General features: G+C 41.7%; 1 long non-coding RNA gene across 1 annotated transcript in view; it reads right to left on the reverse strand.

Annotated features, from left to right (window-relative positions):
• Positions 1-393: 393 nt before the first annotated feature.
• The window catches only part of LOC148893502 (uncharacterized), a 60,858-nt gene continuing 36,686 nt past the window's right edge, over positions 394-24,565 (reverse strand). The window contains exons 5-6 of the long non-coding RNA XR_016116095.1: positions 2,181-2,317; positions 394-455 (exon numbers count right to left, since the gene is read on the reverse strand). This is a non-coding gene — a long non-coding RNA (uncharacterized LOC148893502). The remainder of the gene's footprint in view (positions 456-2,180; positions 2,318-24,565) is intronic.

Genomic DNA, 24,565 nt, shown 5'->3' on the forward strand with positions numbered 1-24,565 from the left:
ACAGTACACCCAGATGGCGTGGCAACGTCACAGTGGTGCTGAAGAGGGCGTTACAGGGTGTGGAACTGTGGATGAGGGCAGCAACACGGTCCACACTTGGCTGGACGTGGAGTCGACTATGACGTGTTGAGGGCATGTTAAGTGGGGAGTATGCACCACACCTGATTACAAATGTCAGGGTTGACACAACAAGTATCAGCCCACGGTTGCTGGGGGGTTGGGGGGGGGCGTTTCACACCATCCCCATTTGTATTGCAGAGGAGTGGGACGAGAGCCAACTGGTCATCAGCCAATTATAGGAAACATACATTGGATGGAGGAAGTCGACACACCGCAGATTCGTGTTAGCTTTCAACATTTACCTTGTAGTAGACATGCACATTCTACCATGACGTCCCTGATCCACTGGTGAAAAGGACACTTTTATTCTCTCCTCTTTCATTTAGAACTGTTTCCTGTAACAAAGAGGGTACAGAAAGTGCTTAAGAATGAATGGCTCGCTGCTTCTTTGTGTTGTCATATTATTTGTTATTTAGTTTTTTTGATTTCAAGATGGCGCCGCAAGAGTGGATGTCTTTACAGCAGCTCCTGTATTTACTTTTTCGACTTTTGCTTTCCTTTCATAAATTTAGTGCTGAAATGTAATTTTTTCCACTGCGAGACTAATAAAGGTAAATCCAATCCAATCCAGTTGTAATGGGAAGTTTCAAAAAATGACCCCCAGATCAATCATTTTATTTTTACTCACTGAAAATGGGAGGTGTAAAAGTGACCTGTCATTTTTTTTGTGTACAAAATCCTCCGAATGTGTTAAAAAGAAAAAAAAAATCATCCGGGGAATGTGGAAGGATCAATACAAGTCTACAAGAAAACCAGAAGCTTATTTTGAGTTGTTCAGATGCACTTTAAATGACTCCCATTTAAACTCATTCACTGATTTATTCGGGAATTGAAGATATGACGTAGAGCGCCATTCCCGAATTGGTTCAGGTTTATTTTTTTCATGCTTGGGTGCCGATAAAGCGCTGGCCAGACCCCTGGCAATTGTTTTTTTTTTCTTTTCCACAAGGGGGCAGCATTTCCCTTTTTCAATGTTAGCCCTTTGTTCCAGCTTCAGCTGCTGTTAAAGTGCTATATAAACCCTTATGAATGTATTGCGTGTATTTTGGCCAGCTGCCCTCATTTCAAGCTCATATAACTCCAGACCCTTATAATTTAGGAATTAACTCTTTTTTTTCTGATGAAAGAAGAGAGTATAAGGTTTCTCACGCTGCATTGAATGTTTATGTCGTCCTAAAACTGAGTGTGTGGGTCTTGCGATTTGAGTGAAAATGACAAAAACCCTGGCACTGGAGTGGACACATTTTTGCACATGTCTGGCAGTGAATGAGTGAGATGTGAATGCGATTGGTTAATTAATCTTGAATGTACAGCCGCATCACCAGCGAAAACGGGGGTGTACATTTTCATATTTATCTCCCTTCTTGAGAAATTTGAATCGAGTTGGTCAAGTTATACAGTAATCCCTCATTTTCCGCTGTAAATGGGGCTCCCTTAACAGCAGCTCCTATTTTGTTTTTGCTGCTGTGAAAGGTAAATTTCTTCACTGTGAGAAAAATAGACTCATCGAATCTAATTAATCTAAAAATAGTGTTTTTCTACGCTAACACAAATTTGTTTTTCTTCTCGCGTTAGCTGTAATCAAGATTTTCAACGATTTCTTTGTATTAAAATATTTAGCGCGTTATTTCTACATCAATTTGACACATTGGAGACAGCGTTGAAATTGCAATTCATTGGTGAGTATGCATGCTTCCATTGGCTGGCTAAATAAACCATATGATCACCGAATGTTAAGCAAACTTGAGCGACCGCTTCTTCCGTGTCGTCTGGCAACAAATTCTGGCCATCGCCTGAAAAAAGAGCCTCGGCTTTTGTCGTAAAGTTCCTTCGGTTAAAGGTGCCACATCTACAGGTGGACCTCCAGCTGGCAGAGGAATTTCACAAGCTGTGTTTCAGCTGTAAACTTGACATAATTACAGTGCCGTTGACTCAAGCGTAGAGGTGAAACAACCACCTTGCTGGGGGAAAATCATCAGTGCTGAATGTTATGTCTGGGATGGAGGGGATTCACCTCTTTCTTGGCGAGCGGCAGGAATGTCAAAAATGTGCTCGTTCACCTTCACAAAAGCCAACGGGTAGTTGACATCATTTGTCAGCGGCGTGTGGCTGCTTGTTGAGAAGCGAAAGGAAAGTGGTTACGGGTCACAAGTGGGGGTGGGTGTGTCTGCGGAGCTGTCCCTCAAGATGTTTTGTCCTGAAAGCAAATGTGGATCGAAAAAGAGTACAGCTTATTATGAAGTACAGTGATACCTCAGGGTTGTGTCAGGAAGGGCATCCGACCTAAAAGCTTGGCCAAAACAAACATGCGGATCAAACCTCTAAAGATGGAGGACACTGATTTGCTGTTGCGACCCCTTGAAGGGAAAAGCCGAAAGGAAAAGAAGAAGAAGAGTGATACCTCAGCTTACGAACGCTTTAGCTCACAAACTTTTCGCCTCACAAACATTAAATTTGCGAGCAAATAGTCTTGGCTGACGAACTAGTTTTCGGCAGATGCGCCACGGTGGCTGCCGGACTAGTTTTTGTCACCCCCTTTCTTTGAGTGCAGACGTGGTTTGTTATCAAGAATACGTTTGCTATTATGGGATCGAAAAAGGCCACCACAGGCTAGTGTTAAGCCGAAAAAGACACACAAAAAAAAAATAAAATTACGGTCGAGCAGAAGAAGGAGATAATCGAAAAACTAGGTTTGTGTTTGTGTGACTTAACGTCCCAGTACGAGTATGCGAAGTCGACCATTGCTACGTGTGGCTAAGGGTGTTTCTGTGTTGTCTAAGCAACGGTCTCAGGCAATAGAAGAGGTTGAAAAACTTCTGTTGATTTGGATTAGCGAAAAGCAGCTAGCAGGGGACAGTGTGAGTGAGGGTATTATTGCCGAGAAAGCATGGCAACTTCACTCGGATATCATCAAGAGGCAACTACATCAACGACCATCACAACAACTAAATAAGACGACTTATTATACAGTGTATTTCTTTACTTACAATACAATAGCACATTTATTATACATAAAATAAGGTATATTTTGTGTAGTTTTATGTCTTATTTATTAAAAAATTGTGTTTTATGGGGACCTGGGAATGGATTATTCTCATTTTAATGTTTTTTTATGGGAAATAAATGTTTGGAAGACAAACTTTTCGACTTACACTTTCTGGGTAGCAATTATGTTCGTAAGATGAGGTATCACTGTACTTGATTAAAGTTCGCTCTAGTGTACACCCTTTACATGAACTTCAATGAAAAAAAGACAGAAGTGATACTGTTTGGTCTCTGTGGTCCCATATACATCTCATCCTGTAGACTTGGGCTCCCCCTGGCTCCTTATCTGAAGGCAACAGTCACAAACTAGGGTCTTAAACTGGACAGTGACTTTAAATTTGACCGAGAAATTGGTGCTGTTGTTAATCCAGCTTCTTTGATCTGAGGCAGGTGGCTAAAATCAAATGGGTCCTTTCTCATGAGCACCTTGAAGCAGTAATTCATACCTTTGTCACATCACCAGACATTATTAAATGTGCCAAAAACTAAACGGAGGCTCAGAAGGGATCAAGTCCCACTATCTGGAATGACCTGCCACTGAACATTCGGCAAACCCCCTCACTGCCCATCTTTAAAACCTGTCTCAAATCTCACTTGGACACTTTGGCATTCGACTCAGCATGATTCCGACTTGATCTTGAAGATCAAGTCAGTTTCACTCTATGGTACTTTCTCCTATCTTTGTGACTGCTTTATTTCCTATATATGATAGCTGTCCATGTTAAGCACATTGTTACAGCTTCAGTTGTTGAAGTGCGATAAAAATCAATATGTATTGTATTGTATTGTATTGCATCGTGTAGGCTGTGACAAGATAACACGGTCCTGGCGAGTAACCAAGATCAAGTCTGATTTTTAAAAATATATATATTTGAGATGAAATAGGAGGCACTTTGTTGAAATGCAAGCCTATCTGCCTAGTTTTCTAACATACGCATCAGTCACCAAAGATTTTAAATTACGCTGCAAATGACCACCCCTGCTCAAAATTCTATATCAGCTATGACTGCAAATACGGAGTCTGCATAAACTGTGGGTGTATAGTTTAAATACACAATTCTGAAAACAAAAACATGTTATTTTATGTTACTACACATCTTCTTTTCCTTTCGGTTTTCCCCTTCAAGGGGTCACCACAGCTAATCAGTGTCCTCCATCTTCAGAGGTTTGATCCGCATGTTTGTTTTGGCCAAGCTTTTACGTCGGATGCCCTTCCTGACACAACCCTCTGTATTTATCCGGGCTTGGGACAGGCACAAGAAGATTTATGTCCCTCTGTGGCTACAGAACAAGCAACTCCACATTAATGTGCTCATATTTGAAGACTCGCTACAGCGGTATATGGTTTTCATGGCGCTGCCGCCATCTTGTGGTTGAACAGAGAAAGTGCATCCAAGTGAGCACAACCTCATTTCATCACTTCGATTCAAAAAGAACAAAAAGAACTGCACATTCCATATCCTTGCGAGTCCGATCACGCGACAAGAAAGCAACATTTTAAGGAAGGAAGCTTTCAGTCTTCACGAGCCATAGCTTTTTACCGTTTTTTTTTGGTCACACTCTCTTCCTGTTTTTAATCTCAGCGCTAACCAATAACAAACAATACAAGGAAAAGGACTCCGCTCTTTGTCTAGACTGCGTCTGATGTGATTCAGAGTGCGGCTCAAAAACAACTATGACAACTGACCTGTCTGGCTGAGGTCACTTGGTAGAAAGAAGTTTAGATTGCTTTACCTCCACATCCCCCAAAACAATCCCCCTCTAAAAAAATCAAATCTGGTGAGGATCATATTGCTCTGCCCATTCACAACAGGAAACCATCCTATTACTGTCAGCCTGGGGGATTCGAGAATAATAAGACAAGAAAGCCCACTCAACATACAACTCCATAAAAAATAATGTTAGATGATCGCTTGATAAAGAAATATAAAGCGAATGCTATTAGATGCAATGGCGTGTTTTGTTAGATAGAGGGCGGAATGACACAGCTATCACGCTACCCGAGTTTCTTAAGGTCACCAATGAAAACAAAGTTAAGCATCTGAACCAAGGCACTTAGAAAGCAAGGTTTGAGTTTGTGTTGTTTACGTTGTTCCATTGCCACGCTCCCTTTTTTTAAAATTCCAAAAGCATTGATTTGTTCAGTAATCAGATTTAGGGTGCATACGTTCAGTAATCATAAATCGCGAGGTTTTTGTACTTGCGACTCTGGTGTGTATTAAAATGTTACAAAAGTGTAAATTAGAAGTCAATAAAACACAAACATGTGTTCATTGTTTATTTATATATTCAATTCGCATAAAAATGTCTTTTGTTTTTATAATAATAATAATAATAATAAATTTCATTTATAAATGTGTTTCAAAACTCTCAAGGACACTTTACAGTTACACTTCAAGAATTTGCGTTTTTACATTATCTTTTGTTTCCCCTTACAAGTGAACTGTCTGTCTTGTGTCAATGGTTGCATTTGAAAGTGAAGAATTGTGAGTATTGTGGTCACAATCGGAAGACCAAATTGTGAGACTTAACATGTATGAGGGTGTTTTCCAGATTGAAATGAGGGTCGCTGTCAATGAGTCATTAAATGCATTTCGGTGTGAATCACAACCAAAATACAAAAATTGCACATACAACTGCAAAAACAAGTGCGTATTATGCTTCCAATATCACAGCCGACAAGAACATGACGAATATGATGCTGTCTGACTTTGACTGGCTTTTTTTAAAACTAAAAAGTTGTCTAAAAGTTAACTCAATTATTGTCCCGCCATACAGGGACGGTGTGCAAAAGTGTGTGTGTATGAGTGTGTGTAAGTCAGTGTCAAAGTTGGTATAAGGGCAGACTTTCTGGAGCCAGCTCCCTTGTGCCCTCTGACGATTTAAGAGACTGGTCGGACCCGCCATGATGGGAGGGGCAAAGTATGTGAGGGTTTGAAACAAGATCAGACAACACTTTGAGAGGTGACACACACAGAATGGTTTAAAACAAAGTGAGAGTAAGCATAGGAGAGCACAAAAAAAGACAAAAGGAGCGAGGTGAGATGGAACAAAGACACAATAAAAGAGAGAGAACACTAAAAAAGTCTTGCCCGAGGCATCATTTGTGTGTCTGAGTTGGGTGCGCGAAGGCCAAGAACGGTGTCATACACAGCTGAGCACATTCATTGTGAACACATATTGGCAGCCAACACACACATCTGGATTTCTCATAATGAAATGCAGTCGACTGCAAAGTTTTCTTGAGCGCAGATACAGTCAAAAGCGTATGACTATGGCTTGTTTAGATCGTTTCATTGAAACACAATCTGCAAGTTGCTGCAGATGTAAAAGTTAGAACAACATGGACATAGAATGCAGGATAGCAGTGATGGGCTGTCAGAACCTGTGAGGCCTTCTCTGCTGGCCTAAAAGTATCTGAATCACTGACTAATGCGAATTATATTTTGCCCATGAATTCTTATTAAATAACTCCAAATTGTCTTTCAGCTTTCTTTCATTGCTTTTCTTTCCCCTGTTGTGCTGCTTCCAGATGTTTTTTTGTATTTAAGCATTTAACTAATCCCATTTCAGCCATCATTTGTTGACAGGGTACGAAATCGACATGGATGCCTTCACAATCAATTCTGCAGGCCCTGGAGCATAAAATAAGTTGCAGATGAAACTGTTGCTTAAAAAAAAAAATCAGACTTCAGCCATCATTTTTTACCAGGCTTCGAAATCTACCTGGACGCCTTCACAATCGGTTCTGCAGGCCCTGGAGCATAAAATTCAATGTCTGTGAAATTGTTGCTTTAACTAATCAGAGCTCGAGTTGGCAGCCCAAGGCCTGCCGGAAGGCGCTGGGAATGTCAGAGTTTTCGGAAACTATGATTGGCTAGTCACTAGTCAATCATAGTATCACTAGTTGCTAGTGATAAAAGCATACTGGCTAGAGCAAGCACACTGTACGTGTAGCGAGCTGCATAAGCATATAAATTGTTGTCTTAATGTAATAGCGGTTTTATCAACCCACAATGGCTGAAGCAGGAGAAGAAATGGATTTGTTTGCAGATATACTGTTAAAGCCATTTTCAAGACAGACTTTTCAAGAATACAGACACTCCTCAACTTACGAACAAGACATGTTCCGAACGGTCGTTCGTAAGGTGAATTTGTTCGTAAGTTGCTTCAGCGCTATATTTTGTATGGAATGTATGTTTAAGGCTTATTAAAGTATGTTTAAGATTTATATAAGTATGTTTAAGGATTGTATAAGTAACCTGCATTGGTTTGTACTGAAAAATAAAACTTGAATAAAATAGATTCTCTAGAAAGTACATGTACTACTGGAGAGCATACTACATATGTCATGACAAAAATGTACCGTTGTTCGTAACTCGAATGTTCGTAAGTAGGGCAGCGTCTGTAGATGGACATCATTAAGGTTGGACAGCTCCGAAGATAGCAAAAATAGCAAATAATATTGCAATTTACTGAAGTTATCATTTGGAACAGTTTAATGAGTCAGTTTCTTCAAGTCACAAATTATTTTCTGGCCAATAGCACCCTCCAGTGGACGTGTAGCAAATTACACCATACTTGCAACTGATTGATTCAGACGTAGCACTACTGAAGGCCTAGGAGTCACATACATGGCCCGACACTGCAGTATAGTGTCACGTTTAGGCAAGAGCGCGAGTCATCCGGCGGGCTTGCGCATTAATAGTTTGTGAAGCGTTACACAGCGATACGTTCCAGACCGTGTACCCACTATCAGTGAAAATCTGTGCTATATGGAGAACATTTGAACCCTTTCAGTGACAGCAGCTACTACAGTGGACAGCTCTATCATGTTTATCAGGTTACAGGGTGCATTAAACGGTTAAAAACAAAACGTTTGTCCTCTCTTGTGAGCTTGAATCATGTTGAAAACAGAACATTCCAACATACACAAAAAATTAATGTATGAAATGTGTGGAAAAAAATACAACATCAATTGTCCGTGTTTATATCCTCTTTATGCCTTTTAAGAGGCAGAATGTGATATCATCAAGTGAGTGTCTGGACGTGAACCGTGGCTGATAGCAGCTCCTGCGAGAGTGTATTTGTTACCCTGAACGGGGGTCAAGGAGGGTGCTGGAAACTATCCAAGTTAAATTTGGCTGAAAGGCGGAGTAAATTTTAAAATGGTCACCGGTCAGTCGCAGAGCACAAACACAAAGACAAACAACTTATCACACCCACATTCACAACCTTACTGAGTGGGAATTGATCCCATGCTGCCTGCTCACATGTCAGGCGAGTGTACTACTACACCGTCAGTGGCTTTAATGACAATTGATAGTGTGTGTGTGTGTGTGTGTGTGTGTGTGTGTGTGTGTGTGTGTGTGTGTGTGTGTGTGTGTTTGTGTAATGTTTTGTGTTAAAGCAGTGGAAGCAGCAGTCGTGTGCATGCATCTGTCATGTCGGTACACAAAATGTATTGATGGAATTTATAATACACAACATACCAGAACACACATGCCCCCCCAGCCGACACTTTCTCCCTCATACACACAGATACACACACATGCACACATACAAACACACGTATCGCAACTTACATTCAGAAATACATAAATACATGTAGAAAGACACACACGTGCACTCACACATTTATCACAACTTACATTCAGGAATACATAAATACACACAAACATTATAACTTACATTGAGGAATACATAAATACACACAGAAACACACAAACGCATCACAACTTACATTCAGGAATACATAAATACACGCAGAAACATGCACACGCACACACACACACACACACAACTAACATTCAGGAATTCATAAACACACATACACACACATATCACAACTTACATTCAGGAATACATAAATACACACAAACACTATAACTTACATTGAGGAATACATAAATACACACAGAAACACACAAACACATCACAACTTACATTCAGGAATACATAAATACACGCAGAAACATGCACACGCACACACACACACACACACACACAACTAACATTCAGGAATTCATTAACACATAAACACACATATCCCAACTTACATTCAGGAATACATAAATACACAAACACACACATCACAACTTACATTCAGGAAGACATACACACAGAAACACGCGCGCGCACACACAACTAACATTCAGGAATTCATAAACACACACACGCACATATCACAACTTACATTCCGGAATACATAAATATACACAGAAACACACGCACCACAACTTACATTCAGGAATACATACACACAGAAACACACACGTATCATAACTTACATTCAGGAATACATAAATACACACAGACACACACTTACCACAATTTACATTTAGGAATACATAAACAACACACAGACACACACACACACACACGCACAGACACACACACGCACATATACAAACACACAAACACTTATCACAACTTACATTCAGGAATACATCGATACACCCAAACACATGCACACACGTATCATAACTTCCACTCAGGAATACATAAATACACACAGACACACGGAGACACACTTTTATCACAACTTACATTCACGAATACATAAATACATGCAGACACGCGCACAAACACGCACATTTCAAATAAAGTTTGGCAAATGTAAAATTGACCCGCCCCCACATGGACTATGAAATACTACCACTACTAATTAATGTTCAAATAAAGTTTTGCAAATGTAAAATTGACACACACATACACAGATTTATCACAATTTACATTCAGGAATACATACACACAGGCACGCACACACACACACACACACACACACACACACACACACACACACAAATTGACAAAGTGCCCATGCCTGCCACTTTCCCCTCCTCTTTCTCTTTTCAACATCATCGCACGATACACAAGAGTTGCACTCAGGTTACACGTCCAGGTTGGACCTCTCGATTGCTCCCTGGGGCTACTGGGAAGAAAAACGGTGGGGGGGAAAGAAGGATGGGATGGAGGGGGTTGAGGTTGTGTGAAAAAAAGAGGAGACGATTGAAGGAAGGTCCACAATAACAGTCTGTTTCCTTGCCTGTTGATGCCTGCAGCCTAACCTTACTGCACCTGTTATGGAGCCTCACAGTAGCCGGACAGCGATATGAGCTGTACGAGTTGGGCTGGTGATCTCATGTGGCACCTGCATCGTTTGCCAAAGCCAGCTGGGCAGAAGCCAAGCTTGGATACAAACTTGATGCACTTTGTCAATATCCTCTCACAAACCCTCCCCCCCGATGACCTTTGTTGCTTCCCGATAAACCGGACGGCAAACCGGACGGGCGTGCAGGCTTGTGTGTGCGCGAGTGCAACTTATAGCACTGGGTAATTGGGTAAGTGTGTAATAAGGTTGGTCATGGGTATTTGCAACCGTGTGGCATGGGTTTCAAAGTGGAATCCAGGTGGTAATTTGCAGAAAAACGGATGATTTTGGAGGAGGGACAAGAAGTATGAGTTGCAATTTTGGAGTTTGGTTTGGGTCGGAGGGGAAAGTTCGAACAGACCTTACATACACCAGCAAAGAAGTGTTTATGTGGAATTTGTAACTTTGTTATACTAAGCATTTGGTATATAATTGGATCATCCATCCACCCATGCATCTATCCATCCAACCATCCACCCTAAAGCCCCACACATCCATCCATCCACCCAACCCATCTATCCACCCAACCTAATCTATCCATCCAACCCATTCATCTGTCCACCCATCAATCCATCCATCATCCTACCTAAGCCATCCATCATCCTACCTAAGCCATCCATCCATCCAACCAACCACCCAACCTAATCCATGCAACCCATTCATCCATCCATCCATCATTCCACCCAAACTAACCCATTGATCCACCCAAACTATCCCATTCATCTATCTGCCCATCCACCATCCTACCTAACGCATCCAATCAACCACTAAACCAAACCCATCCATCAATCCACCCAACCTAACCCATCCATCCACCCTACCTAACCCATCCACCCACCAGACCTATCCCATACATCAAACTTAATCCATGCAACCCACTCATCCATCCATCCACCCAACCTATCCCATCCATCCATCTGCCCAACCATGATCCTACCGAACCCACCCATCCAACCAAACTCATCCATCCACCCCATCCATCCCAACCAACCATCCACCCATCTACCCAACCTAACCCATCCAGCCATCAACCCAACATAACCCATCCTTCCAACCTAACTCATCCATCCACCCAACCTAACCCATCCATCCCATCCATCAATACATCCATCCACCCAACCTAACTCATCCATCTATCCATCCACTCTATAACCCCACACATCCATCCCCATCTATTCCATCCAACCATCCATCTACCCAACCTAACCCATCCATCCAACCACCCAAGCTAACCCATCCAGCCATCAACCCAACATAACCCATCTTTCCAACCTAACTCATCCATCCCATCCATCAATACATCCATCCACCCAACCTAACTCATCCATCTATCCATCCACTCTATAACCCCACACATCCATCCATCCAACCTAATCTATCCATCCATCCACCCAACCCAATCTATTCCATCCAACCATCCATCTACCCAACCTAACCCATCCATCCATCCACCCCATCTATCAATCCTTCCATTTTCTGATCCGTCTATCCTCAAAAAGGTTTGCGCGATGCTGGAGCCTATCCCAGTTGACTTCAGGCAGTAGGCTGCCAGTTAATCACAGGACACACAATTCTCAATCACATTCACACTTTGTAGACAATTTAGATTCAACAATGAGCCTAACATGCATCGTTTTGGAAAGTATCAGGAAGTCATGATACCCAGAAATCCAAATCTCAGAACGCTGAGGCTAGTGTGCTAATCAGTGTGGCTTTTTTTGGTGTGTGTATTAAATAGAACGGTTCCCCCAGTCTATAATCCTGTGTATGTGTGTGTATGCCCGTCTCTCTCTGATTGCCCAATTACAGAGGTTGCGTGACCATGCCATAAAGAGCAACAAGCATAGCATTGGAACTTGTCATCCCTCATTGCCTCTGCTCGTAAGCGGAAATGAAGTAAGCAGGACCGTTTAACTGCATCAACTCTCTATGGGATTTCGACAGTGATGACATGTCCTCTCGTAGCAGCTAACCTAAACATAGTTTTCCGTAATTACACTTGATAAATCGTTTTTTGCATCCACTTGAGGATTCAATGGGAAGCTTGATATAAAAGCTGGCCATGGGTTGATGGTGCCACTATGGGCTCTCCATTAACCACCCGAGCAATGTGAATTCTGATATAACACTCCACCAACACAGTAGCTAGATGGCAATTTGCCACGGACCCCTACTTTATATGCAGATAGTTTATTTTTGTTGACAGTTTAGCCTCAGAAGGGGTTTCTGAGTTTAATCATTGTGAGAAATGTAAAGTGAAACTACTTCAAAAGTTCTAAGCCTTGCACGCTGGGTCCGAGAGGACATTAATTTCATCTGTGCTGTATGTCATGCATATTAGCATATTTGACAATAAAGCTGACTTTGACTGACTTTGACTAATAAAATGACTTTCACAATCCTTTCAAACCAACATTCAATTGAATACACAATAAATACAAAAGAATTCATGTTCAAACGGAAAATTTGGCAAACATTGAGTCATTTCGAATTTGATGCCTGCAATATGTTCCAAAAAATAGTTTGGGTGGGGTGTGTTTACCACTGTGTCACATCACCATTACTTTTAACAACACGCATTTGGAAAACCTAACACACGTGTTGATGAAGCTTTGGAGGTGGAATTCTCTTCCAGGTTTGCCTGTTGTACAATTTCAGTTGCTCAACAGTCGAGAGTCGTATTTTGCGCCTCATACGGCCTCACGCGGCATTTTTTAATGGTAACAAAGGCTCTTTTACTGAGAAGCCATGCTGCTATAACATAGGGACAGTGGCTTGGCATTGTCTTGCTGCAATAAGCAGTGGGGGGGTTCTGCATTTATGGCAGTGGCGGGCTGACAGGGCCTGCAAGGCCTTCTCTGCTGGCCTAAAAATATCTGAATCACAGACTAATTTGAATTATATTTTGTCCATGAATTCTTATTAAATAATTCCAAATTGTCTTTCAGCTTGCTTTCATTGCTTTTCTCCTGGTGTGCTGCTTCCATATGTGTGTTTTCGTATTTAAGGATTTAACCAATCACATTTCAGCTATAATTTGTTACCAAGGTCAGAAATCTACCCGGAGGCCTTCACAATCAGTTCTGCAGGCCCTGGAACATACAATAGGTGTCGATGCTTTAAGCAATCAGATTTTGAGTGAGTAACCCAAGGTCTGCTTGAAGGCGCTGGAAACGTCGGTTTTCACAAACTATGATAGGCTAGTCACTAGCCAATCATAGCATCACTAGCTGCCAGTGATAAGGGCATACTGGCCAGAGCTAGCACACTGTATCTCTAACAAGCTGCATAAGCAAATATATTTTTGTGTTGATTTAATTGCGGTTTTGTCAACCCACAGTGGCTGAAGGAGAAGAAATGGATTTGGTTGCAGATTTACTGTTAAAGCCATTTTCAAGACAAACTTTTCAAGAATAGATGGACATCATTAAGAAAGGTTGGACAGCTCCGAAGCTAGCAAAAATAGCAAATAATATTGCAATTTTATGAGGTGATCATGAATCCACAGGTTCATAGTAAATATTCAAACAGTTTAATGGCAGTATTTCTTAAGTTTATTCAAGACTCTTATTTCCTCATCAACTGCACCCTATAGTGGACATGTAGTAAATAACACCACACTCACAGATGCAGATTGATACAGACTAGTACTACTGAAGGCCTAGAGTGACATGCATGGCCTGCTACTGATTTATGGTAACGTAACAGATGTGCAAGTTAACATTGGACACAAACATCGATAGTGACTTTTGAAATTTGTGCAGATAACAATTTGGATGGTGAGGATACAACCTCCATGATTTTCCAAAAACAATATGAAATGTGGGCTCGTCAAACCAGAGGAGACTTTTGCACTTTGCTATCGCAGAGGAGTTAAGGCCGAGAGAAGCCGGCTGCTTTTCTAGTTGTTGTTGATAAATGACTTTAATTTTGAACGTTATTAACTTGCCTTTGGAGACGTAGGAACAATGTGTGTTGACTGACAATGGATTTCTCAAATGTTCCCGAATCCATGGACCAATTTCCTTCATAGAATGATGCTGTTTTGTTTAATACTTGATGGGTCAAAGGTCACATGCATTCAATGTTGGTTTTCGGCATTGCCAAAATACATGCAGAGATGTCTCCAGGTTCTCAGAATCTTTTTGATGATACAATCACACAAATTCTTGCAAGTATACATTGTTGTCCTGCTATTTGCTCCACAAAAGTGGTGAACCTCACCTCGTCCTTTCCTGTTGATCGTTGGTAGAGTCTGCTGCTGCGCACCTGCGATCAGATTTCTAAGCCGGAATAGGAAGCACTTAAAGAATACATCTCCACTTCCCTTGCATTCAGTGCACATTCGTCTGTTGTTCTCACCGGTGGGAGCATGTTTTGTTGTCTTTTGTACGAAAGAAAAAAAAGATAAAACCCTGAAGCCATGTATTGATTTCCGACCCCTTAATGAAATCACCACCAAGAACTTCAACTCATTGCCTCTGATGGATTCTACATTCGCTCTTCTGAAGTCAGCTTCAAATTGCTCCAAATTGGACCTGTTCCATGCCCATTATTTCATTCTGGTGATGGAGAGAGACAAGTGGGAACAACTTTAACATATCTGTGGGTCATTTTCAGTACCAGGTTAAGATTGATAGATGGATGATAGATGCTGCGGGACACGATAGATCAATTGTGTTGCGTCTAACTTGATATTTTGATCTTTTCAAGAGATCTCCAAGAGCATGAAACGCGTGTCTAGTTGATGTCACGATGTCTGTAGGGGTGAGGGGAAGCAATTTCAGAGGTTTCTTGACAATTTCTACAGGCGGATCATCCGTAATTACAGCGTGGGTGCTCAACCTCAGATAACGCTTAAAAGGTTTTGGTGGCTGGGTTTCTCCGTAAGGACATTGAGGACAATTACGCGTCTTCGGTCTGCTCACAGAACCAGTCGCATCACCTGCTTGCAGGTTCTTTTTCACTAGCTTCCCATCCGATCTCATCCATGGTCTGATTTGGCCCAAGACTTTGTGATAGGACTTCTTCTCTCATGGTACAAAACCGCCATTCTCAGTGTGTTTGATCATTTCTCAAAGATGAGGAAAAGCTTTCTTCAGCCATCATCTGTATTACTTTGAAGGTGTCGGACGTTTCGCTTCTCATTCGAAGAGATTTGTCAGCGAACTAATGTTGTGCTGGTAACTCTGGCCTTACATATATCCGTAATGAAGGGAGGTGGCAGTGACAGACCTCTGCTCTGATAGGTCCCTGCTCTCAGGTTGGAGCAGCTGCTCACCCAATCTTAGAGCTGAAGATGATGGCTGAAGATACGTTTTCATTGAGGGATCACTCCTGTATGACTGAGAGCCTACACAGACGTTTCTCAAAGACTGTCCAGTTCTTTGATCTACATAAACTGTTTTCAGCTATGGAGACTGACTGCTGACATCTTATTTTGTGCATTGACTTTGTGTGTCCTGTTTGGAAGGTCTTCTGCAAAGGCTTTTTGAGCCAACCTCAACTTTTCTTTGGATAATCATTACCAGAGAAATGGTCATACTGAATCAGATCCTGGGAGATGCTTTCTGATGCTCTCTCATCATGGTCTTCCTCGTCTCCCACAATTCACTCATCTTCTTAACCACAGGAATGTTTCCATTCAAGGCGTTGCGTGACAATCAATCATTGGTGTTCCCTTCCAGGACGAGGTGTGTTTCCGTCCCATCGGACCAGGTCCACCTTCGTCGGGTACGTCGATTGTGGCGAGATACCAGGCCATGAGGTAGATCGAAACTGGCGGATTGCTGACAGGCACCGGATCTCGTCTCCAACATATCATCCAGGCCAGAAAATATTAAACGGAATGAGAGTTTAGATTTGCAGAACCAACGGAACTGCGGAACAGTTCAGTTCTGTTTGGCAGAAGGTGACTGCTGCTATTTCAAGTCATTTTAGCTTATCCTCGCAGCCCTTTTTAGGTTGAACGTCTGAAACGAAGACATACTTTTCCCAGGAGAACTCACAGTCACCTATTAACAGCGCAGAAATGATTCAGAGCCAAGAGACTGGCAGCAAGCTGGTCAAGTAATGGGGCACAAGCTGCCACAAGTCCTCCAACAAGTGTTTACGTTGTTTCCCGACTCTCGCAGGGCTGTCAGTGGACATTAGCGTTCCTCTCAATTTTCTCTCGTGTTTACCAGCACACACCTCGACTAACACCGGAGTTCCTTTAGCGAGCCTGTTTCTTTGAATAATTCGCCCTTTTTTCTCTTTTACGCCATTTACTTTGGAGTATATGTCTTTTTTTACCCTGTGCGCTCCCCTTCAAATCCCTTTTCACCCTCCTCCTTTTTCCTCTACCCCGCTCTGTTTGACCAAGTCTGTATTTGTTGTGAGACAAGGCGGTCTCTGTCTGAGGACCGTGCATGTGTGAATACGTGCATCTGTGTGTATGTCTGTGTGTGTGTGTTTGCAACTGTTGATATCTGCTTTGCGCCATCATGCTTGTGTGTGTGTTTAAGCGAGCCCGGACTGGGCCTCGGGGGCAAAACACTCCCACCTCCACCACATTCCCCTTCCCCCCTCTCTCTTTTTGTCCTCCCAACCATCTCCCAGAGATGGATGTGTCTCCAGGGAACTGGCCCAAGAAGAAAAGCACCTCTAGCTCGCGCATATTAAATTCTGCTGAGCAAATACAATATGCTGATGTGGGTTTTTTTCCCCATTCCCTTCTCACTCTGCCTTCTCGGTTTTCAAAAGACTGGATGAATATATCTTCAAGTGGAGTTTATAATTCTAAAACATATTTGGTGCCTTTTGGACAAATTGGAAACGGTTGCAGCAAAAAACAGTCACAACTTTAGATGGGTAGCATAACTTCAGAAAGTCCACTGTCATCTGATGTGGCTGCAAAAAACAATGCATTTAAAAGGACAACCAACACCTCCGGACAAGTTATGTCCATAATTTGTAAAATCACTTCAAATGACTTCGACTGAGCGCATTTTACAAAGATTCCACCGCATATAGCTATATTTTACGTTTTAAGTCTCGTGCTGAATATTCAGGAAGTCTTGTTCTCGAGTTGTTGACGATGCTTGACGTGACGTCACGTACGCCCCTGACCGAGAAAGTGAAACACAATGCATTTTGGGTACTTTGTTTGGTCTTAAAACTAAATTAGAAGGAAAAACACATAAATAACGCAATGGTGAATCACTGTGCGCACCAATTGCGGTAACACCATATAGAAGTGGACACAAATTCCCAGCAAACAAATCAGCCCATTTCCAACAGAGCTTGTGCGCCATCCTGTGCATTTTCTGGGACGCTACATTGGAGTCCAGACAGCTTGAATTGATACGGAAGGACTTCTTTAATCGATTGCAAACATTTATGGTGTCCTCTTCAGAACTATTTGAATCATATTCATAGCTGGATGAGTAACAAGAAAGCATCTTCTGTCTTTCTTGAATCTGAACTTCGTGAGGCCATTGTTTTGATTCTGAAGCAAAGCAAGACGTCCTGGAGTGACGTCACGAACTGGGGCGGGACTTTCTGAAAATCCCCATTTCTGAGGTCATTTTGTGGCAGTTTTTAGACACTATCATTTTATTGGTGTTTTGCATTTGACTAGAAATATCAGCCTGCGTGTTTTGGGTATTTTAGGTACAATAAAACGTTTTTCTGATGTCAGGAAACAAAAAAAATGGTGTCGGTTGTCCTTTAACATGTTTTAAAAAACAACAATGCAACCTTAATCTACTACAGCTTTCTTTCCCTCCCCCGATGCATCTACTTGAGCCCCCACCCCTCATCCCCAACCCCACTTCATTCCCCTACTCAAACACTCCTCCCCCAGGCTTAAGGCACGGCACCTGTGGGCCCCTCACCCCCCCCCCCCATCTCGACCCCCACCCCTTCGCCCTCTTTGGATTTGTGAAGGAGCCAAGCCTGTGCCTTAAAAGATTATTGTTAGTATGATGACCACTGAAAAGACAAATTGGCATTTTTTTGGGGGGTCATTTAGTAAAATCTTTTGGACCGTGTTTGTATTTACTCAACAAATTGCACACACGTCTGCACAAAATAACGGAAAATCGACAACACAGAAGTTGAACCATACAAAGCAGCTCAACACCGATTCTTTCCTACATGGATCCAATTGCGGCCTGCCCTCTCTTGTTTTTCTAATCGTGATTTGGATTGGATAAGCCTTTATTAGTCTCAACAGTGGAGACATTTACATTTCACAGCAGCAAAGTGATGACATTAAGAGGAAATGAAAGGAAGAAGTAGAAAAACAAAATACAGGAGCTTCTGTAGAGGCAGCCACTCTCGCGGCGCCATCTTCAAATCAAAAAAACAAATAAGTAAATAACAAATAATGTGACAACACAAAAGACACAGAACCAGAAAGCCTTTAATAGTCCCACAATGGGGACATTTTTAATTGATGAACATTAGTCGATAATATTTAGCAAGCAGTGGCATCGCATACTCGTCAATAATTTGCAATTTCAAAGCTGTTTCTAAAACATCATGTATCAAATAGATTTAAATATAACGCACAAAACATTTGGATACAAAGAAATCTTTGAAAATCTTGATTGCAGCTAACATGAGAAGAAAAACAAATTAGTGATAGTGTAGAAAAAAAAACACATTTTTAGATTTGATGAGCCTTTATTTGTCTCACAGTGGAGAAATTTACATTTCACATCAGTAAAAAACAAAATACAGGAGCTGCTGTAGAGGCAGCCACTTGCGCGGCGCCATCTTGAAGTCAAAAACAACCAAAAGACAGTCTTCGATCTTAAGTACTTTCTGCACCCTCTTTTTGCATGAAGCAGTCCTAGATTAAAGAGGAGAGGATAAAAGCCTCCTTTTCACCAGTGGATCAAGGATGTCATGGTGGAATGTGCATGTCTGTTACAAGCTAAGTTTTGAAAGCAAATACAAAGCTGTAGCATCCATTGACGAAAAGAGATTGACTCAGTCCTCATGGCCCACGTAAATCCGCTTCAATTCCAAGCCGCGGCAAAAAAAAGGACAATCGCCTGTCCAGCGATAACAGTCAAATCTTACCGACATTTCTTCCAATCAAAAACACTGCTAGCCTAATTCGTGCTGCAGAAAAGGCACAATGGCTCAGAACAGTCTCCTCTTGTGACTTGAGGTGCCTCATTTAACTCGCTTGCTTGCCGTATGGCTGCGTTGCTCATTCTTATAAGATTTTACAATTAGAACGAGATTTTCAGAGATGTGCACCTGCTCTGTAGTAAATCACATTATAAAACAGCTGGGGGCATAAAAATTTATTTCCACATCTCCATTCGTCAACACGCGCCAAGACTCAACCGCTCATACTATAAGCCCCCCCCCTGCCCCCCAAAGGATTTTCTTTAATTCTTTGTCACATCTCTGTGATGAAAAGCTTTCATCAACAAGAAGGGTTGCAAACGCTCTACTTTCTGGCACCCACTAAGCATGGCGTGCTCCCAAGCACATGGCTTTAATAATCGGCCTCCTAATTTAATCCGCTTGTTTTGTTTTCATTTGTGCGACATATTTCACACGCACCAACTATCGTATCCAGACGTTTATCAACAACAAAAAGGCGGCTTTTGCGACACAGATGTGATCAATTTTCAAATGCCGTGTACAATGTTTGCTTAGTGCGTATGGCACCCGGTGCAGTTCAGGTTTTTTTTTTTTTGCACCGCAGCTTCTTCTAGGCTTGAATATCACTCTGTGCTTGTAATTAACATCAGTGCTACCAAATAATGATTATCACAGCACCACTCAAGGAAAGGAACATTTAGAAACATCGTTCATCCGAATGCACCGTTGAACAAAGTAGTACAGTGCAGTTTGAGTAAAACATCAATGGGCAAGGCTTAGCAATTTCAAGCGCTGAATCAAAAGGTGTCAGGGACAAGACGGCGAACTCTTGAGTCACGATGGCGGCGTTTCATCGAACTCTCTAATTAGGCAGCAAAGGAGCAAAGAAGACAAAACGACCCAAGAGGCTTTTGTTTCCCAAAATGACTCAAATGCGGCCATGCGTCTTCATCTGGTTGCTGTAAATTGAATTGGATTTGCCTTTATTAGTCTCGTAGTGGAGAAATTTACATTTCACAGCAGCAAAATTATTAAAGAAATGAAAGTAGAAAATGCACATTAAACAACAAACACATAAACTACACTTGTGCGTTTGGTTTCTCCAACGAAAGAAAGTTTAACACAAAGGCTCCACAGGCGCTGCCAAATGCTTTCAACTGGCCCCTTTCCAACAGGAGACTCTGAGGCAGACACACCAATAACATCCACTTCACTTCCTGTAATGATTCACCTGGACGCTGGGCAGTGGCAAACAATAGTGCCCCACTGGGAGAAAGGATTAGGGTTTTTTTTAAATAAGCCCCATTGGCAAGAACCTCCTAATGGGCCAGTGATTACTAACTGGCATGATAAAGCTTCCTTGATTGTCTGCGCATTCTGGGGTGCACATGTGAAGCTCTGCATTTGTGTGTGCGTACGTGTATGCTGTGTATATAGTCGGCAATTAAAACGCTTACAAATTTAGGATTTAGCAGCATTAAACGTTGCATCATGTAGGACTAGTGGTGGACCGTCAAGGCCTGCAAAGCCTTCTCTGCCAGCCTAAAAATATCGAAATCACGGACTGATGTTAATTAGATTTTGCCCATGAATTCTTATTAAATAATTCCAAATTGTCTTTCAGCTTCCTTTCATTACTTTTCCCGTTTCGCTGCTTCCTGATATGTGTTATCGTATTTAAGCATTTAACCAATCACATTTCAGTCATCATTTGTTACCAGGGTCAGAAATCTACCTGGAAGCCTTCACAATCAGTTCTGCAGGCCCTGTTGCATCAAATGTGTTGATCAAACTGTTGCTCTAACAAATCAGATTTCGAGCTGGCAACCCAAAAGGGGTACCAAGGCCTTCTTGAAGGCGCTGGTTAATGTCAGAGTTCTCGCAGACGATGATTGGCCAGTCACTAGCCAATCATAGTTTGCGAAAACTGCTTCTATCACAAGCTGCTAGTGACAAGAGCATACTGGCCAGAGCTAGCACACTGTATCAGTCGCGAGCTACATTAACAAATATATTGTGTTGATTTAATAGCAATTTTGTCGACCCACAGTTGTTGAAGGAGAAATGGATTTGGTTGCAGATGTACTATTAAAGCCATTTTCAAGAAAAAAAATGGATGTCAATAAGAAAGGTTGGTCGGTTATTTCCTGGCTAATGGTAGCCTCTCGTGGACTACGAGTAAATCACACCACACTTTTTTCAGTCTGGATTGATTCAGAACTAGCACTACTGAAGGCCTAGCGATGAAACTCAGACCGCCACTGTGGAGGACCTATTTGGACTTTTTGTTCACAGAATTCAAATTTAGACTCAATTTGGACAGTACAAATATGAAAAATACCGTATTTGCTGGTGTATAAGGGGCACCCAAAAGCATTCATTTTCTTCAAAAGATGATCCTGTGCCTTATACGCAGGTACGTTTTATCTGTGAAGTAATATTGAGGCTCAACAGGTCTCGCAACTAATTTCAGCAGCCACGACTCCATTTCCCCCTGTAGAAGTCGTGCATAACCCCAACCTCTACTCTAGCACTTTATAATGCGGTATGCCTTATAAGAGGAAAACTTTTATATACAGTAAAGTCTCGTTATATCGATATCGGATATATCGATAGTCCCGGTTATATCGATACTATTTCTATGCACGCACGGAGAAAATTACATGCAAACAGGGTCGGATATATCGATAGTCCCGGTTACAGTAAAGTCTCGTTATATCGATATCGGATATATCGATAGTCTCGGTTATATCGATACTATTTCTATGCACGCACAGAGAAAATTACATGCAAACAGGGTCGGATATATCGATAGTCCCGGTTATATCGATATTTTTTCGGACTCCCTTGAATATCGACATAACGAGACTTTACTGTATTTACATATTATATTTTGAAATGTTTTGTCATTCATTGAAGGTGGGCCTTATGGTCCGGTGTGCCCTTTATATCGAAAAAGTTTAAAAATCCACCTTTCATTCATTCATGACACCGGAAAATACGGTAAATATAGTCGAACAATTTGATTATTTTGCATGACTGTATCACATATTATATTTTAACTAGCTGAGCATGGGATAGACTCAATCTACTTGTGACCATGAACTTTATTAGTAGCATAGAAAATGGATGGATGGATTCTAACAGTTAGGGCTCTATTTTCATGTCAGGCACAAGTCTAATGCGCGGAGCAGCAGATCTGCCCTGAGGTGAGTAAGAGCCGTTGGTAATTTCACAAATCATTAAAATTGTGAACAATAATTACCCTTATTTAAAGTGTACATTCTTCATTAAAATGTCACTGTTTTTAATTAACTCATTCACTGCCAGACAATGTGCAAAAATGTGTCCACTCAAGTATTCTCCAGGGTTTTTGTCATTGTCACTCAAATTGCAGGACCTACAGAATATTGAGTTTTAGGACTACATAAAAATTCAATGCAGCATAAGAAAACTTAAGACTCTCTTGTTTCACCAGAAAAAAAGAGTTAATTTCTAAGTTATATGGGTCTGGAGTTAGCTGAGCTTGAAATGGAGGCGGCTGTACGAAATACAATACATATTGATTTATAGATAATAATAATACATATAGAGAGAGCGCTTTAACAACAGCTGAAGCTGTAACAAAGTGCTAACATGGACAAAAGGCAAATGCTGCCCCCTCGTGGGACGGGAAAACATTGCCAGAGGTCTGACCAGTGCTTTATCAGCACCCCCTGCAGCAAAAACCAAAACCCGAACAAATTGGGAAATGGTGGCACACGTTATGCATTTCTATTCCCGAATAAATTCAGGAATGGAAGGTGAATGAGTTAAGGGATGGAACGGTCTTTGTTTAGAATCTGTAAATATCGTCCCACTTTTCCCAAACTCTGGAAAAGTTAATGAGTGACTAATAAAAAGTTGTGTTTTATTTCTGAATAACAGTGTGTGTTCACCACACACTGGTTTAAAAAAATTCGAACCTAACTTGGTAGCTGGAACGGTTTCATTGCATTTCAATTGATTTCAATGGAAAGGATGGCTTTGATTTATAAACTTTTCAAGTTACAACCAAGTTTATGGCTGTTTTTGGGATTTTTCATTTGCTGTTTTGTTATTTAGTTAGTTTTTGCTTTGCGGTTAATCTTTTTTTGTTTTCTATTTATTTGTGTTTTTTGATTTGTCATGTTTTTTTCTTTTCTTTTTTTTTGCTTTGTGGTTGCCATTCACTACCTTCTTTTTTTGTCGTTTGTTTTGGTGCCCTTCAGAGCCACGGACAATCACTTTCATTAGCCTGCAGATGATTTGCCTCATGGTCATGTGTCAGTGTCTTTCTTGAAGAAGCGCATCCCACTGTCATGTGACCTCAGTCACACGATACCACATTGAACCTGACACATGCTGTCTTCTTGTTGCTTGCAGCAGAGATCAATTTAGTCCCTCATTGGCACATGTGATCAGGCTGCACCGCAAAGCGCGTGCACACACATCTAAACAGTTGAATACAAAATCACACGTGCACAAGCGCGCACAAACGCACCACATGACCAAATGAAGAGAAACCATTGTTCGCAATCACAGGACCTTTTTAAACGCAGATGCATACAATTCCCCTTCTGCGACAGAAGGGTAAGAGGCAGAAGGCCTTGGCCTTGTTTTGATATTCCGTGGCTTACATGCTTGCACTGATCACAAACGCACAGACACTCCCTCTGTGTCTTATCAGTACGTTGCCTGTGTTTCCAACATAAGACAAATCAGTGTCACGCCAATGCAGAGGCATTTGCAGTTAACTGCAGGCTGCTCGCTGGGCTTGTAATAAGGCTTCATGGAGCTATCATTGTGGCAGGCAGTGACAGTGGCAGGCCATTAGACTGCCGAGCCAGAGTGGGTGAGGTCAAACTCCTGACCTCTGTGACTGAGCATTGAGTGGGTGGTGGAGGTGGTGGGGGGGCAGCTGGTTCAAAGTTCAAAAGGTGACAGGGGTGGAGACGTTTGACCAGCTTTGACCTCTGGTCCCATTTTGTGGAGACAAGTCATAAGACAAACATAATCAACTATGATTTATGAGCTAATGGATTTTGTGTGTGTCAATGTGTGTGTGTGATGTAACACTTTTATTCACAGGCAACTTTCGAGCTGCTGGACGTTTACGAC

Source organism: Hippocampus bargibanti, linkage group LG09 (assembly GCF_051943395.1).
Source record: "Hippocampus bargibanti isolate YZ-2025 linkage group LG09, ASM5194339v1, whole genome shotgun sequence".
Taxonomy (NCBI): domain Eukaryota; kingdom Metazoa; phylum Chordata; class Actinopteri; order Syngnathiformes; family Syngnathidae; genus Hippocampus; species Hippocampus bargibanti.